The following is a 12,087-nucleotide window of genomic DNA, read 5'->3' on the forward strand; positions in this document are numbered from 1 at the left end:
TACTGTATTTTTGTTCAGAAATTTCCGTTTGGTTCTTTTTTATTTTCTGTTTCTCAGCTGGGATTTACTATTTTTTCATTATATATATTCATATCTATTTTTCATTATATATATATTATATATATATAATCCTCATTGAGCTTAGTTATAATAGCTGCTTTTAAAGTCCTTGTCTGATGATTCTGACATCTGGATCATCTTGGAGTTGCTCTCTGCTGATTTTTTCATTCGCAGATGGATTTAATTTTTCTGATACTTTATGTAATTTGGGATTGTATCCTGAACATTGCAAATGTGGTATTGTGGAGACACTGGATTCTGTTGATATTTTTATTTTAGCAGGCATTTAACTAGATTGGACTCAAACTGCAAACTCTGTCTGCCAGTGGGTGGCAGTTCACATCTTGGTTCAGTTCTTTTGTCCTTAGCTGAGGTCCTTGAATTCTGCCCTACAGATGCATAGTTCAGGGGTCAGCTAGAGACTCCAGCAGAGTTTATCCTGCTCCCTTCTTTCTCACTTTCCAATATCTGTGGCTGTCCTAGGTTCTTCTTCTGGTTCCTCAGGACAGAAAGAGTGGGGCTTATTGTTATTTTTTTTAATGTATTTTTCTTTTATTAACGGAGTGGAGGTTTACAGAAAAATCATACAGAGAATAGTTCCCATAAAGAAATGTCCCCCCACCCCTCATTAACATTTTGCATTAATGTGGTACGTTTGTTAACAATTGATGAAAGAATATTATTACAATTTTAACTATTTTACAATATTCCTTAACTTTACAGTAGTCCTTAGTTTACATTAGGGTTCACTGTGCTGTACAGTCCTATGTTTTTTAAATTAATTTTTATTAAAGTAACATATATGACTTAAAATTTCCCGCTTTAACCCCATTCAGATATGTAATTCTGTGGTGTTAATTATGTTCACAATGTTATGCTGCCATCACCCATCATCCTTTGCCGAAATTTTCCATCAATCCCAACAGAATTCTGTACCAACTGGGCTTTAACTCCCCTTTCCCAACCCCCATACCCCCTTGTTAACCTGTATTCTAATTAACCTGTATTCTAGTTTCTGACTTGATACGTTTACTTATTTTAATTATTTCATAATAAATATTTCATAATTGTTTCATAATAAATACTTCATACAATATTTGTCCTTTTTGTGTCTGGCTTATTTTACTCAGCCTGATGTATTCAGGGTTCATCCATGTTGACACCTGTGTCAGAACCTTGTCCTTTTCATGGCTGCATAGAATTCTATTGTATACATATGCCACATTCTGCCTATCCATTCCTCTGTTGATGGACACTTCAGTGGCTTCCATCTTTTGGCAGTTGTGAATAATGCCGCTAGAACATCAGTGTGCAAGTATCTGTTCAAGTCTCTACTTTCAGTTCTTTTGAGTATATTCCTAGAAGTGGAATTCCCATGTCATATTGGTAATTCTATACTTAACTTTCTGAGGAACTATCAAGTTGTCTTCCACAATGGCTTCCCCACTTTTCATTCCCACCAGCAATGAATGAGTGTTCCTGTTTCTCCACATCCTCTACACACTTGTAGTTTTCTGTTTTTTTTAATAGTAGCCATTTTAGTGGGTGTCAAGTGGTATTTCTTTGTCATTTTCATGTACATTTTGGACATTTGTAGATCTTCTTTGGAGAAATGTCTATTCAAATCTTTTGTCCATTTTTTGATTGGGATGTTTATCTTTTTGTTGTTGGGTTATATAATAAACTCTGGATATTAAACACTTATTAGATATGAGGTTTCCAAATATTTTCTCCCATTCTGTATGTTGTCTTTATACTTTCATGATGAAGTCCTTTGATGCACAAAAGTTTTTTTAAAAGTTTTTAATTTTGATGAAGTCCTGTTTATCTATGCTTTCCTACATTGCTCTTGCTTTTTGTGTAAAATCTAAGAAACCATTGCCTAACACAAGGTCCTTAAGAATTCTTCTAAGAATTTTGTAGTACTGGTTATTATATTTAGGTTTTTGATGCATTTTGAGTTGATTTTTGTATATGATGTGAGATAGGGATCCCCTTTAATTCCTTTTTTTTTTAATTCAATTTTATTGAGATATATTCACATACCATACCATCATCCACGGTGTACAATCAGCTGTTCACAGTACCATCATATAGTTGTGCATTCATCACCACAATCAATTTTTGAACATTTTCATTACCACACACAAAAAAGAATAAGAATAAAAGTTAAAGTAAAAAAGAACACCCAAAACATCCCATACTTCCCATCTCTCCCTATTATTCATTTACTTTTTGTTCTCATTTTTCTGTTATAAGCTATATAGTGTAAGCTATATACTTATATAATCGTCTTCAAGAATCCAGGCTATTGGGTACATTTCAATAGTTTCAGGTATTTCCTTCTAGCTTTTCCAATACACTAAAAACTAAAAAGGGATGTCTATATAGTGCATAAGAATACCCTCCAGAATGACCTCTCAACTCTGTTTGAAACCTCTGAGCCACCAAAACTCTATTTTGTTTTCTTTCTCTTCCCCTTTTTGGTCCAAGAAGGCTTTCTCAATCCAATGATGCCAGGGCCAAGCTCATATAAACAAATCATGTCCTACATTGCCAGAGAGATTTACACCCCTTGGAGTCATGTCCTACGTAGGGGTGAGGGCAGTGAGTTTATCTGCAGAGTTGGCTTAGAGAGAGAGGGCACATCTGAGCAACGAAAAGAGGTTCTCTGGGGGTGACTCTTAGGCACAATTTTAAGCAGGCTTAGCCTCTCCTTTGCAGTAACAAGCTTCATAAGGGCAAGTCCCAAGATCGAGGTTCTCGGCCTTCTAAATTGGTAGTCCCCAATGCTTGTGAGAATATCAGTTTAATATTTACACATTTTGCCCCCTACCCTCAAGGGAGCTTTTCAAATACATCTTTATTCTCTGCCCATATTACTCTGGGATGTATTGGGGCTTCATTCTAACCTGTATAAACCAACCAGATTTCACTCGCTATTCAGTGTTTCATGAAATTATATTGTTTGAATAAACTGACCTTACGAGTTAAATTATATAGTGTGTTACAAAAAATATAGATTTTGCACTAATAAACATCTCTTCCTTTGGTCTCACCCAGAAGTTGAAATTTTAAAGTGTCCATATTGTCCTTTACCCTTTAGTCTAATTTACCTTAGTCCTAACCCAGTCCATTTTGTTCCTATCTCTAATTGAAACCCAATCTCTTTTTTTCAGACTCCTTTAACATTTGCTATATGGGGTAATGCTGACTTTCATAGCTGCTGGAGTCTGACTTTGAATCGCAGGTGTCACACAGATACCCACAGTTCAAGGGACTGACCAGATTATACACAAAGAGCTCAGCATCTCGGAATTTAGAAATAACCATTACAACTCAGGGACAGATGTAACTGCTGTAAGTGGTTACAATCTAGGAAACTTTACAATAAGCCTTCCCCTGATAAACTATGCTCTCAAGACTCAATTCTCAAAGCTTACATATATAGTTAGTCCGTATTAGTGAGGCATTATAATGTTTTTCTTTTCATTTCTGATTTATTTCACTCAACCTACTGTCCTCAGTGTCCATGTACCTCACAACTTCACTCCTTCTTGTAATAGCTCAATATTCCATTGTATATATACACCACAGTTCACCATTCCTTCTAGTTATTGCAAATGCTATTCATCATCAATGTACTGTTAGGCCACCTCCATCCACTGCAAATTGTGAATACTGACACCATAAACTCCACTGTGCAAATGTCTATTTGGGTCCCTCTTTTCAGTTCTTCTAAATTTGTACCCAATAACCTAGTTGCAGGACCATATGGCAACCTCATGCTTAGCTTTCTGTGGAAACACCACACTGCCCTCCAGATGGGCTGCACCATTCTACTTCCCCACCAATGGTGATTAGTACATTTCTTTCTCCACATTTTCTCTGGCACTTGATCCCTCTGTTTATTTTTTAGGCAGTTTTATTCACACATTATACATTCCATCCTAAGTAAACAATCAGTGGTTCCCTGTATAATCACAGTTATGCATTCACCAGCACTACCTATATAAGGGCATTTCCGTTTCTTCCACAAAGAAAGAGGAAGAGGTGAAAAAAGTAAAAAGAAAAAAAAAAAAAGAAAAAAATGACAACCAAAAAGCAACAGACATTGGGGACTGGCGGTTTGATGGGCTGAGCCCTCTATCACGGGACATGCCCTTGGGAAGACTGTTACTGCAAAGGAGAGGCTAGTCCTGCTTATAATTGTGTCTAAGCATCTCCTCCTGAATGCCTCTTTGTTGCTCAGATGCGGCCCTCTCTCTCTAGCTAAGCCAACTTGGCAGGTGAAATCACTGTGGGCCCCCTCCCCCCCCACACACGGGATCTGACACCCTGGGGTGTAAATCTCTCTGGCAACGTGGAATATGACTCCCGGGGAGGAATCTAGATCTGGCATCATGGGATGGAGAACATCTTCTTGACTGAAAGGGCGATGTGAAATGAAATAAGTTTCAGTGGCTGAGACTCCAAAAGGAGCCGAGAGGTCACTGTGGTGGGCACTCTTACGCACAATATAGATAACCCTTTTTAGGTTCCAATGAATTGGAATAGCTAGCAGTAAATACCTCTACACCCCAGAACCCTTGAATCTTGGAGATGATTGTATAACAATTTAGCTTATGAAGGGTGACAGTGTTATTGGGAAAGCCATGTGGATCACACTCCCCTTTGTCCAATGTATGGATGGATGAGTAGAAAAATGGGGGCAAAAAAAAAAAAACAAAAAAACAAAATAAAAACTAAAACTAAAGGAAGAAAATGGGGGGGGACAGTTTGGGTGTTCTGTTTTTACTTGTTTTTTTTTATTCTTGCTTTCACTTTTTCTGGTACAAGGAAAATGTAAAAAAAACATTGGGGTGGTAGGTGAGCATTATATGATGGTAATGTGATGAATGGATTGTGTACTTTGGATGATTGTATGGTATGTGAATAAATCTTAATAAAAAAAATAAAGTCAGGCTAGTACTAACAAGGGGAAAAAAAATGAAATACAATAAAAAAGTCAGGCAACAACACCAACACCAAGAATCCCATACCCCTCCTTTATATCCCCATCTTATAGACATTTAGCTTTGGGATATTTCCTTTGTTACAATTAATGGAAGCATATTACAGTGTTACTGTTAATTATAGACTCGAGTTTGCATTGATTGTATTTTTTCCCCAATATCACCTCATTTTTAACACCTTGCAAAGTTGACATTTATTTGTTTTCCCTCATGTAAAAATATATTTGTACATATAATCACACTCATTGACCACTCTAGGTTTCATTAAGTCATACAGTCCCAGTCTTTGTCTTCTATCTTTCCTTCTGGTGTCCTACATAGTTGGGCTTATTTTTAATTGGAACCTCAGCTAGACCACCCTCAGATCACAGTTTACAAAAATGGGGAGTTCATCCCATGATTGTCCCTTCTTCCAATTTTTGAATACTCTCCAATATCTGTCAGCCTTTATTCACTTCAGATAGTTGTTTTTTGTGTTCTGTCCATAGTTTACAGGTATTATCTATGAGGGAGTCATAATGAAAGCAGAATTCCCTTCTAACAATTTTATCAAAGTGTTATGGGAACAAAAGCAATACATATATGTAAATGAGCTTTAATCAGCAATCAAATGAGAATATGCTGATGCATTTACTCAGTATAGTTAATTGTCTCTGGGTGGACTCAGCCATGTTTACATGGACTTGTTTTGTAACCTTGGCTAAGTCTCTTTTTCTCTCTGGGATTCACTTTTTACTCTGGAATACAAGGGGGTTAGACTCTCAGTTCTGCAAGGCTCCTTTTATCTCTGTTTCTAGACAGACGACACACACACCACCGTCACCAACAACAGTAACAAGAAGAAGAAGCATGAGAAGAGATGCTTGGGAGAAGTGATATGGGTAGATCTGTCAGGGTGGAAAGTTCTCTGAAGGGCAGCACTGTATATTCTGAGGATCTTTACAGTCATCCTTTTGTTTCTAGGGACAGAGGGCCGGTACTCTGAAGATGCAAAGTGTAAACATTCAGAAGCAAAGGAAGAAATCAGTTGTTGCTTGCTTCTACCTCTTAGAAATCAGTAGGGAATGGAGGCAGTTGAAAGCACACCAGGATTATCTGGGTTCCTGTTTGTTTGATTTTTGGCAGTGAGGTCCATCTTGTTTTGAAAAGCACCCCCTCCCTACCCCTGCCCCTGACCTTAGTAACATGTCAGCAAGTTTGGCAGTAGGTGGTGAGTGCTGGGGTACTAGCTTTCCACAGGTTCTGCTGTCATTGTTAAGGCTGCAGAGACCTTAGCAGAGTTAGACCAGATTTATGTGGCCATTTCTTGGAGTTAAGAATAGTGGCAGCTCCAGAATTTTTATATAGGAGAGGTTCTAGGTTATGTAGAGGAAAGGGTGTATGTGTTTGTGGGCATGTTTGTGTGGAGAGGGGTATGTAAAGCTTCTTCCACATTCATTCAAGTCATCCCTTGGATGCTACAGATTCTTCTTTCTACTTCTTTTCTAGCTTTTCCCATAACTTACAGTAATTATTTTCTCTTCAGGTCTTAGTGGCTTGAGGCTTCATTTACTCTGATTGCCCTCGTCTTCTCTTGAATCACTTCAAAAAATCCTATCAGTTTTTTATTTCTACATCTTAATTCTAGCCTTCTAGATCATTAGGAGGATAGAGGCAGGAATGGATTATATTGTGTGTGTGTGTTTTGGGGTTGGTCATGGAGGGGTGAAAATTGAATTTAAAGGGACCAACAGCCTTGCAAAGAGGTTACAAGGTAGACGCAGGATGTATAAGGGAGAGATGGGAGTTGTGATGAAAGAAGGGGAATAGTTTAAGAGCAAGCTACCATTCCATTCTTCCTCAAAATTAGGATATATAGGAAGATTGACTCAAATCTTCTGCCTCCAGTAGCATCTTTAGGGCCTCTCAGTTTTAGGTGTAAGATTCAATGAATTGGTAGGTTTTTCAGCTCTCCTGTAGAAAAGCTACTCATTACAAAATGGAGAGGGAAAGTTTGCTGACAGAGAAGCTCTATCTTTAGTTCTCATTCATACTGGGTGGTTCAGGGCCCTTTGGAGGACAAAGTTTAGAAGGTGACCAAATGGGAGCCAGAATGATGAAGGGGCTTTTGTGGTCAGACAAATTTGGGTTTAAATCCTAACTGCCACTTCATAGCAAGCTGTAATAAGACCTTGAACAAGTCACTTTATTTCTTGAAATTCAGATGGGGGTGGGGGTAACATTATTAAATTGTTGTCTTATATAAAACAGCAAACATAGTGCCTGGGGTATCGAAGATACTATACAAATGTTTGTTTTTTCCTTATACATCTTCCAGGAGCATCTTATTTTTAGTAGAATCCTGGCTTTACCTGTAAGAAATTGTGTGACTCACCCTTTCCAAGCTTCAGTTTCCTTCCTTAAAGCAAGGATATATACCTAGTTGATTTCTGAGATGCTTCCTAGCTGTAAGATGTCATATGAATTTTTAGACTGTTGAGAAATGTAAACAGCTGTTTGTTTAAGGAAAGAATGTAGAATGGTTTGGCACCATATCACCTGATAGGAAACGAGAGCTCTCCTGGGAGACAAACTCCTCCTCTTCCATGAGAAAAGACTTTTAGGCACCTTTCTTCAGAGTAAGGATCCAGACTTGGCATCCTGCAATGACATTGTGCTGTCCTCTCTGGCACTGCACTGTATATATGACAGTCTTTGGGACAGGCCTCTGAGTTGGCTCACATGGTGGTTCATGCTTTACCTATCTCTTCCTCTCTATCTTCTGTCCAGGTCAAGAGACATCTGCCTTTGAAAGACAGTGAAAGACAAGACAGAAAACATCAGAGGAGCAGCCGAAAGCATTGGTGAAAAACTTAAATTACCTAGATGGTATGTTTGTTGCACAGTGAAGTCTGAGCACTCTGATAGAAATGGGTGGTTTCTGAAGCCTCTATAGCTTTTCCACCACTTGAAAGGGAAGGGAAGAAAATCAATATTTGTTAATGGCCTTTTATGAGCCAAATACTGTGGTAAATATTTCATGTTTTCACATTTAAGCAACCAGCCTATTGAAAGTAAAAATACTTGCATGAAGTTGACAGCTCTAAGAAGTAGACTTAGCTACCATTTGACAACTTACTGGGTGCCAGGCACAGTCCTGCTCAATGAATGTTATCTACCTTAATACTTACACCAACCTATGAGGTAAGTCCTATTATTATCACCGTGAAGAGATGAACTTAGAGAGGTCAAATAACATCTAGCTCACACAGGTAGTAAATGGTAGAACTAGGCTTCAAACCTGGATTTTCATTATACCATAATGTTTCCTTTTTGAGAAAGCTACTTTTTAGATGAGGCAGTGCTCTTTAACTTTTAAAGAACAAAGCATACAAACAAACAAACAAAAAAAAACTTGTGATAACTCACTTCTTTTCCTAGTGCTCTCTGGATTTTGTGTGTCATTATTGTATTGGTTGTTGGCCAAGGCACTGGAGAGTACTAATGAAATAGAAGTGAGAACTCGTAGCAAATGGCCAAGGACCTAGTAGTTTTGGTCACCAGTGGTAACTGGGTAATAGAGAAAGTTTCTTTGGGAAATTAGAGCAATAGGGCAACTCAATGAAGGAGACATTTGGCAGCTACTCTGGGAAATGGATTCTAGTTATAGGAGTGACTGGATGAAGGAAGAGAATCCTAGCAAGACTTCTCACTTGCCTGTTGAGACCTTTAGGAAAAAGTCATAGTTAGGGATAGTATGGAACTCTTCTTGGTGGGGGTGGTGTGTGGGGACAAGTTTCAAGGCAAACTCTTGTCTATTAATTGGATCAGGATTCTTGTTCTCTTCCTTTTTCTGGAGCATTTTCTCTACCTTAGGGAACTGTGTTATGAAATTAATTTCTGGTTGGGTAAAGTGGCAGCCAGTATTCATTCTTTGATCTTTCTGATGGTACTATATTGGAACATCAATGTTTTTTAATATACTTGGTGAAATCTGGGGGAAAAGTAATCATTTTCATCAAGAAAACTCATTAGATATACCTATTATACATAGGGTATTATGCTGTATACTCTAGCTTATATTCTAATAATAAAAATTGAGTGCTTACTTATACCTAGCACAATTCTGGGTGTAAAGTATATAACATTTAAATAAAACAGAAAAAGTTCTTGCCCTCAAGGATTTTATATTTTAATGGGTAGAAACATAAAAATAAATGAATAACCAGATATAAATAAGCAAACAAAGAGGCAAAATAGATAAATAACACTCACCGGGTGATATGTGCTAAGAAGAAAATAAAAAGAAGGGTGAAATGATAGAGAGTGAATTGCTACTTTACATAAGGTGATCAGGGAAGGCCTGTTGGAGGGATAATTTAAGCCAAGATCTGAAAGAAGTGAGGAAAGCATCCTAGCAGAGTGTACATCCCATACAACAAGTGTAAAAGCTTTGAGGTATGAGTATGACAAGGACCCACAAAGATGCTGGTGTGGCTGGAGTTGACTGGGTAGGGAAAGAGCAGTATGAGATAAGGGAAGAGAAGTAATGGGACCCAATGATGTAGGGCCTTTGAGGCCAGGATAAGACCTTTGAACTGCCTTTTAGTCTTAAATGAGATGGGAAGCCACTGGAGAGGTTTTTTTTGTTGTTGTTGTTTGTTTGTTTTTTAGGTTAAAATGTAAAATATTTATTTCACTCTGAAGATTACAGAGAACAACATCAGCTTTGCATTTGAACCCTAATATCTGAGAGGTGTACTGTATGTTTAGCAATGTCTACTTTTTCAACTTTTTATCAAGAGATGATTTTATTAAATCATCTTTGTTTTTGCTTACCTTTTTTTAAAATTCAATTTTATTGAGATATATTCACATACCATACAATCATCCAAAGTGTACAATCGTTCACAGTACAATCATATAGTTTTGCATTCATCACACCAATCTATTTTTTGAACATTTTCCTTGTACCAGAAAAAGTGAAAATAAGAATAAAAAATAAAAGTAGAGAACACCCAAAACACCCCCCATCATATTATTCATTTAGTTTTTGTCCCCATTTTTCTACTCATTCATCCATATACTCGATAAAGGGAGTGTGATCCTTAAAGCTTTCACAATCACACTGTCACCTCTTGTAAGCTACATTGCTATGCAATCGTCTTCAAGAGTCAGGGCTATTGGGTTACAGTTTGATAGTTTCAGGTATTCACTTCTAGCTATTCCAATGCATTAAAACCTAAAAAGGGTTTTCTGTATAGTGCATAAGAATGTCCACCAGAGTGACCTCCCAACTCCATTTGGAATCTCAGCCACTGAAACTTCATTTCGTTTCATTTTGCATCCCCCTTTCGTTCAAAGGATGTTCTCAATCCCAGGATGTCGGGTCCAGATTCACCCTTGGGAGTCATATCCTGCATTACCAGGGAGATTTACACCCTTGGGAGTCAGATCCCACATAGGGGGAAGGGCAGGGAGTTCACCTGCCGAGTTGGCTTAGCTAGAGAGAGAGGGCCACATCTGAGCAACAGAGAGGTACTCAGTGGGAGACTCTTAGGCACAATTATAAGCAAGTTTAGCCTCTCCTTTACAGTAATGAGCTTCATAAGGGCAAGTCCCTTGATAGAGGGCTTGGCACATCAAATCGCCAGTCCTCAATGTTGTGAGAACATGGCAACAATCCAGGTAAGGAAGCCCAACACCTCTACATTTTCCCCCAGCTCCTCAGGGAGGCCCTGCATATATATTTTTATTCTCTGCCCAAATTACTTTGGGATGTGTCACTATTTCACACTAACCTATGCAAACCTACCAGGTCTCACTTCCTATTAAATGTTTCATGTAATTAATTAAGGTATTTGAATGAACTGGGTGAGTTAACTTGTTTAGGAAATATAGATCTTGTGCCAACTAAACATCTCTTCCCTTGGTCTCACGTGGAATTTGCAGTTTTAAAATGCACTCAGTATTGTCCTTTCCCCTGTGGCCCGATTTGCCCTGGTCCTAACCACATCTGCTTTATTCATATCTCTAGTTGAGGTCTGGATTCTTTTTCAGCTTTTTTAACAGTTGTTGTATGTGCTAATACTGACGGCCATATCTGCCGAGTTCTAGCTCTGAGTTTCAGGTGTCACACAGATACCCAAAGTTCCAAGGATCCATCAGGTTATACACAAAGGGATCAGCATCTCAGAATCTGGAGATAGCCATTACAATTCAGGAATAGCTATGACTGCTGTAAGAGCTTATAATCTAGGGACCATTACAATAAGCATTCCCTTGATAAGCTGTGCTCTAAGGTTCAATTCAGAGTTTTACATATTGTAGTTAGTCCATATTGGTGAGGCATTCTAGTGTTTGCCTTTGTTTCTGGCATAGTTCACTCAGAATACTGTCTACAGGTTCCATTCACCTCATTGCATGTCTCACAGCTTCACTCCTCACAGTAGCACAATATTTCCTTGTATGCACACACAGCAGTTCACCATTCTGTTCCTTAGTTGATGTACCCTTAGGCTACCTCCAACCATTGCAAATCATATATACTCTCTCCGGTGTGCAAATGTCCATTCATGTCCCTGCTCTCAGATCCTCCAAGTAAATGCTCCCTAATAAGGTTGCAGGAACTTATGGCACCCACATACTTAGCTTCATGTGAAACCACCCCACTGTCCTCCAGAAAGGCTACACCATTCTGCCTCCTAATTGACAGTTAATACGTACATCCCTCTCTCCATGTTTTCTCCAGCACTTTTATCCCTGTTTATATTTTTCCAGACAATTTTATAGAGCTATATTCACATACCATATAATTATCCATAGTATGCGATCAGTTGTTCACAGTATTATCATACAGTTGTGCATTTATCACCACAGTTGGCACTTGAACATATTGATTACTATGGGAAAAAAAAGTTTTTTTTTTTTAACAAATAATAAAAAAGATAATAAAAAGAAAAATATCATACAATACAATGGAGTAGTAGGGTCAGACAACAACACCACTATCAAGAATCCCATGTCCCTCCCT

At 38.1% G+C, this 12,087-nt stretch overlaps 1 protein-coding gene across 2 annotated transcripts in view; it reads left to right on the top strand.

Annotated features, from left to right (window-relative positions):
- LUZP1 (leucine zipper protein 1) overlaps nucleotides 1-12,087 on the top strand; it is a 158,386-nt gene that overhangs the window by 95,398 nt on the left and 50,901 nt on the right. For both annotated transcript variants that reach the window (XM_037828231.1, XM_037828232.1), the window contains one exon: nucleotides 7,845-7,943. The gene's annotated coding sequence lies outside the window, so the exon portion shown is untranslated. The remainder of the gene's footprint in view (nucleotides 1-7,844; nucleotides 7,944-12,087) is intronic.

Source organism: Choloepus didactylus, chromosome 2 (genome assembly GCF_015220235.1).
Source record: "Choloepus didactylus isolate mChoDid1 chromosome 2, mChoDid1.pri, whole genome shotgun sequence".
Lineage (NCBI taxonomy): Eukaryota > Metazoa > Chordata > Mammalia > Pilosa > Megalonychidae > Choloepus > Choloepus didactylus.